Raw genomic sequence first — 6,290 nt, forward strand, 5'->3', positions numbered from 1 at the left:
TTTACAAATATTTGTGAAAGAATGGGTCGTTCTAAAGAGATCAGTGAATTTGAGTATTGTACTGTAATAGGACGCCACCATTGTAACAAGTCAGTTCATGAAATTTGTTCCCTCCTAGAGGGAACCAACGCTACTCAGCCACAAAGTGGTAGACCACATAAAGTTACAGAGCGGGGTCGCTAAGTGCTGAGGTGCATAGTGCATAAAAGTCGCCAATGCTCCGCTGACTCAATAACTGCAGAGATCCAAACCATCCTCTGGCGTTAACAGCCGCACAAAAACTGCGCCGGGTCGTTTCATGGCATAGATTCTATGGCTGGGCAGCTGCATGCACTCTTACAGCACCAAGCACAATGGCAAGCGTCTCATGTAGTGGTGTAAAGCGCGTCGCCACTGGTCTCTAGATCACTGGAAACGTGTTTTGTGCAGCGATGAATCACACTTCTCTATCTGCCAGTGTGATGGACGAGTCTGGGTTTGGCGAATGCCAGGAGAACGTTACCTGCCTGACGGCATTGTGCCTACTGTAAAGTTTGGCGAAGGAGGGATAATACTATGGGGTTGTTTTTCAGGGGTTAGTCTGGGCCCCTTAGGTCCAGTGAAGGGAAATCTTAATGCTTCAGCATACCAAGACATCTTGGACAATTATAATTCTTCCAACTTTGTGGGAATGGTTTGGGGTTCGGCTCTTTTCTGTCCCAGCATGACTCTTCCCCAGTGCACACGCAAGGTCCATGAAGGCATGATTAGGTGAGTTTGGTGTAAAAGAACTTGACGGTCCGCACAGCGTCCTGACCTCAACCCCAAACAACACCTTTAGGATAAACTAAAACGGCGATTGCAAGCCAGGCCCTCTCCTCCAACATCAGTGTCTGACCTCACAAATGCTCTTCTGAATAAATGGCATAAATTCCCACAGATATCCTCCAAAATCTTGTAGAAAACCTTCCCAGGAGAGTGGACGCTGTTATAGCTGCAAAGGGGAGACCAACTCCATATTAATACCTATGGATTTAGAATGAGATGTCAGAAAAGCTCCTGTAGGTGTAATGTGTAGGTGTCCCAATACTCTTGTCCATATAATGTATCTCTTTGTGTAATAACCTTGTAATACCTTATAAACTATATGGAAAAATATATTTGGCTCTTCTACTGACTCACGCTGATCTATATATAATACGTTGAAATCTAGGTCATCTGGACTTATACTGGCGAGATTACTATAATCCTTCCCCAGATTTTAATCATGAAAGTAGTGCAATTAATTTTGGATGTGTGTGTTTCTATGACAGATAAAAACACGTTTCCTTCTGCTGCATAAGTGGATTATTATTTTTTTATTGAGATTTGTAATATACAGTTAGTATTTTAGTCCAAGAACACTATTTTATCCAAGTTTTTACTGAATACTGTACGAAGTACGAATGACATGGTAACAATAATACCTTTAAAATAACTATGAACATTGAGATCTAAGTAATGAAGATGGAGGAGTTTGGGGAGGATGGAAGGGAAAAGTAGATTACAATAATGTGGAAAGAGGAAAGGTGAAATCTGATATTTTTTTGTTTGTTCCAGCGTAATTTGGGTCATCGATCGGGCAAATGAACATGATCATATGATCGGTTGTTCCCGATCACTGCCCTGTGTAAACAGGGCAACGATCAGCCAATGAATGAGCAAACACTCGTTCATTGGCTGATCGGCTCATCTATGCGGCCAATAAAATTGTCCTCGACATGGTGGAAATGTATGGGGACGAACGATTGTAGTAACGATCCTTCATCCCTAGACATTAGCAATTTTAGCTGTGACTGGAGCAAACGAGCGCCGATCAATGAGCTTTCTCGTCGATCAGTGCTCGTTGTTTACAGCCAATGCAGGCTGTGTAAAAGGACCCCAAAACCTGCAGTACCGGGCACAGCTGCATGTACGGATGAGCTGATGTGGCTGTGTATATAAATAGGGGAATATAGCACTTGCGTAGTTCAGTGGCCCCTCCATTTTGCTGTTTGGCAGGGCTTGCATTTCCACCGATCATTGTTTGACTTTTGGAAAACTGCTATAATACGGATTGTTCTGTGACGAGTTTTCCATTCCCTTATATCCTATGTATATTGACCCTCTTGTTTGAGATGATCTCCCCTCTGGTAGACCATTTTTCACTGCAATTATGGGTGGTTGCCCTTACCTCAAAGTAGTTTCACTATACAGTACTTACATCATACCTCCCAACTGTCCCGGTTTCTCACCGCTGTCCCGCCGTCCCGGGAGGTCTGCAAAATGTCCCGCTGGGCGCTGCATCAAAACAGCTGATCGCTGCTGACTGCAGCAGCGATCAGAAGAAGGCAGGAGTCTTGCGGCAGTGTTCTCACTGGGATCGATGCCGGCCCGGGAGTGGACCAGTACAGTCACCTGACCTGTCATCTGACCTCACCGGTCAGGTGACTGGACTGGTTCACTCCCGAGCCGGCATCGACACCAGTGAGAACGCCGCTGCAAGACTCCTGCCTTCTTCTGACGGTGAGTGACAGCAGTAGGGCCAGCTACCTCTACCGCTCTCCACTCTGGCTGCATTGTGGCACAAAGTATAAGGGGGTTGTGTTATGCTACCTACTGGGGGGCTGTGTGTGGAGCTATCTATTGGGGGGGCTGTGTCTGGCGCTTTGTACAGGGGGGCTGTGTGTGGAACTATCTACACCGGGGGCTGTGTGTGGAGCCATCAACAGGGGGGCTGTGTGTGGAGCTATCTACAGGGGGGCTGTGTGTGGCACTATCTACAGGGGGGCTGTGTGTGGAGCTATCTACAGGGGGGCTGTGTGTGGAGCTATGTACAGGGGGCTGTGTCTGGCGCTATCTACAGGGGGGCTGTGTCTGGTGCTATACACGGGGGGGGGGGGGGGGGGGCTGTGTGTGGAGCAATCTACAGTGGGGCTGTGTATGGAGCTATCTACAGGGGGGCTGTGTGTGGCGCTATCTACAGGGGGGCTGTGTGTGGCGCTATATACAGCGGGACTGTGTGTGGCGCTATCTACAGGGGGGGCTGTGTCTAGCGCTATCTACAGGGGGCCTGTGTGTGGAGCTATCTACAGGGGGCTGTGTGTGGAGCTATCTACAGGGGGGGCTGTGTGTGGCGCTATCTACAGGCGGGCTGTGTGTGGAGCTATCTACAGGGGGGGGGGGCTGTATGTGGAGCTATCTACAGGGGGGCTGTGTCTGGAGCTATCTACAGGAGGACTGTGTGTAGGGCTATCTACAGGGGGGCTGTGTGTAGAGCTATCCACAGGGGGGCTGTGTGTGGAGCTATGTACAGGGGGGACTGTATCTGGCGCTATGTACAGGGAGGCTGTGTCTGGCGCTATCTACAAGGGGCTGTGTGTGGAGCTATGTACAGGGGGGCTGTGTGTGGCGCTATGTATAGGGGGGCTGTGTGTGGCGCTATGTACAGGGGGGCTGTATCTGGCGCTATGTACAGGGGTGCTGTGTGTGGCACTATCTACAGGGGGCTGTGTGTGGAGCTATGTATAGGGGGCTGTGTGTGGCGTTATGTACAGGGGGGCTGTGTCTGGCGCTATGTACAGGGGGGGATGTGTAGGGCGCTATCTATAGGGGGCTGTGTGTGGCGCTATCTACAGGGGGCTGTATCTGACGCTATCTACAGGGAGCTGTGTCTGGAGCTATCTGCACGGGGGCTGTGTGTGGCGCTATCTGCAGGGGGGCTGTGTGTGGCGCTATATACAGCGGGGCTGTGTGTGGCGCTATCTACAGGGGGGGCTGTGACTAGCGCTATCTACAGGGGGCCTGTGTGTGGAGCTATCTACAGGGGGCTGTGTGTGGAGCTATCTACAGGGGGGGCTGTGTGTGGCGCTATCTACAAGCAGGCTGTGTGTGGAGCTATCTACAAAGGGGGGGGCTGTATGTGGAGCTATCTACAGGGGGCTGTGTGTGGAGCTATGTACAGAGGGGGCTGTATCTGGAGCTATCTACAGGAGGACTGTGTGTAGGGCTATCTACAGGGGGGCTGTGTGTAGAGCTATCCACAGGGGGGCTGTGTGTGGAGCTATGTACAGGGGGGACTGTATCTGGCGCTATGTACAGGCGGGCTGTGTGTGGAGCTATCTACAGGGGGGGGGGCTGTATGTGGAGCTATCTACAGGGGGGCTGTGTCTGGAGCTATCTACAGGAGGACTGTGTGTAGGGCTATCTACAGGGGTGCTGTGTGTAGAGCTATCCACAGGGGGGCTGTGTGTGGAGCTATGTACAGGGGGGACTGTATCTGGCGCTATCTATAGGGGGCTGTGTGTGGCGCTATCTACAGGGGGCTGTATCTGACGCTATCTACAGGGAGCTGTGTCTGGAGCTATCTGCACGGGGGCTGTGTGTGGCGCTATCTGCAGGGGGGCTGTGTGTGGCGCTATCTACAGGGGGGCTGTGTGTGGCGCTATATACAGCGGGGCTGTGTGTGGCGCTATCTACAGGGGGGGCTGTGACTAGCGCTATCTACAGGGGGCCTGTGTGTGGAGCTATCTACAGGGGGCTGTGTGTGGAGCTATCTACAGGGGGGGCTGTGTGTGGCGCTATCTACAAGCAGGCTGTGTGTGGAGCTATCTACAAAGGGGGGGGCTGTATGTGGAGCTATCTACAGGGGGCTGTGTGTGGAGCTATGTACAGAGGGGGCTGTATCTGGAGCTATCTACAGGAGGACTGTGTGTAGGGCTATCTACAGGGGGGCTGTGTGTAGAGCTATCCACAGGGGGGCTGTGTGTGGAGCTATGTACAGGGGGGACTGTATCTGGCGCTATGTACAGGGAGGCTGTGTCTGGCGCTATCTACAGGGGGCTGTGTGTGGCGCTATGTATAGGGGGGCTGTGTGTGGCGCTATGTACAGGGGGGCTGTATCTGGCGCTATGTACAGGGGTGCTGTGTGTGGCACTATCTACAGGGGGGCTGTGTGTGGAGCTATGTATAGGGGGCTGTGTGTGGCGTTATGTACAGGGGGGCTGTGTCTGGCGCTATGTACAGGGGGGGATGTGTAGGGCGCTATCTATAGGGGGCTGTGTGTGGCGCTATCTACAGGGGGCTGTATCTGACGCTATCTACAGGGAGCTGTGTCTGGAGCTATCTGCACGGGGGCTGTGTGTGGCGCTATCTACAGGGGGCTGTGTGTGAAGTGATCTACAAGGGGGCTCTGGTGGATGATTTTTCCATTGACCAGTAGCAGAGTTACACAACTGGAAAAAAAAATCCCCATCATGATGAGCAAATTTTATACCCAAGTTAGGAAAAGTAACATAAAGATGACATAACCGGATCCATAATATCTGTGATATCCAGACAGTCTAGAAATCCGCAGTAAGAATGTGCGCTTGTTATTTGCAGAAGGATCTGGCCGTGATTTGATGTGTTTATGCGGAATATTGGGTGTGGTTAGGGGGCGTGGCTTGAAATGTCCCTCTTTTCCGAATTCAAAAGTTGCAAGATAACAATATTCAATGTGTGAGGATTCTGAAATAAACTAGCAGTGCGCTCTGGTGCCAGTAGGTGGAGCCCTTGGCTCAGCAGAGTTATAGACGACAATTCATGTGTTCTGCACTTCCCCTATGAACACTGTAAGACTTTTGCAGACAAGAATCAGTATTTTGTTTGGTTCTTCTTTACCTAATACTATTACCAGTGGATAGGTCATTTAAGTTTACACCTGTCATACATTTTTAGCAACTTTAATTTGCGTGTCCCCCCCCCCCTGTAAATCTATGTTGCAATATTATATTGTGTTGGGCAATAGTACCAAACTGCATTCTCTGTCATTAGAAACTTATAATACTTGTTTGCAAAGTCATATTCAATGTTGAGATGATCATCGGAACTATTACTATGAAAATAAATGATCAAAGTTGGTCAAAAATGAAATGAATGGTGTGAACGGTTATTTATATAAATTTTGCTTCTTAAAGGTGACTCATAAACACAACCCCTGTCCATATGCCCCCTTAGGGGGGACCCAGCCTGTCCATTACATGGATGGCCATGCAGTTGAATCGGCTGGCATGCAATGCTACGTGAGTGACAGGCAGAACGCTAAATAAGGCATACCTGCAGCAATCAGCTGATCGCCAGGTGATATATTAGCCGTACCCACAGCAATCAGCTGATCGCCAGGTGATATATAAGCCGTACCCACAGCAATCAGCTGATCGCCAGGTGATATATAAGCCGTACCCACAGCAATCAGCTGATCGCCAAGTGATATATAAGCCGTACCCACAGCAATCAGCTGATCGCCGTGCAGG

Source organism: Rhinoderma darwinii, chromosome 7, assembly GCF_050947455.1.
Source record: "Rhinoderma darwinii isolate aRhiDar2 chromosome 7, aRhiDar2.hap1, whole genome shotgun sequence".
In the NCBI taxonomy this organism is placed as follows: Eukaryota; Metazoa; Chordata; class Amphibia; order Anura; family Rhinodermatidae; genus Rhinoderma; species Rhinoderma darwinii.